The sequence below is a fragment of the Bison bison genome, unplaced genomic scaffold (genome assembly GCF_000754665.1).
Source record: "Bison bison bison isolate TAMUID 2011002044 unplaced genomic scaffold, Bison_UMD1.0 scf7180017864460, whole genome shotgun sequence".
Lineage (NCBI taxonomy): Eukaryota > Metazoa > Chordata > Mammalia > Artiodactyla > Bovidae > Bison > Bison bison.
Genome location: NW_011495022.1, coordinates 494,417 through 494,949, shown reverse-complemented (window position 1 = coordinate 494,949; position 533 = coordinate 494,417).

The window sequence follows — 533 nt, the reverse complement described above, 5'->3', positions numbered from 1 at the left end:
ATGGCAAGAGTGAACGTTGACATTCTAGGAATCAGCGAACTAAAATGGACTGGAATGGGTGAATTTAACTCAGATGACCATTATATCTACTACTGTGGGCAGGAATCCCTCAGAAGAAATGGAATAGCCATCCTGGTCAACAAAAAAGTCCAAAATGCAGTACTTGGATGCAATCTCAAAAACGACAGAATGATCTCTGTTCGTTTCCAAGGCAAACCATTCAATATCACAGTAATCCAAGTCTATGCCCCAAACAGTAATGCTGAAGAAGCTGAAGTTGAATGGTTCTATGAAGACCTACAAGATCTTTTAGAACTAACACCTAAAAAAGATGTCCTTTTCATTATAGGGGCTGCTGCTGCTGCGTCGCTTCAGTCGTGTCCGACTCTGTGTGACCCCATAGACGGCAGCCCACCAGGCTCCCCTGTCCTTGCGATTCTCCAGGCAAGAATACTGGAGTGGGTTGCCATTTCCTTCTCCAATGCATGAAAGTGAAAAGTGAAAGTGAAGTTGCTCGGTCGTGTCCGACTGTT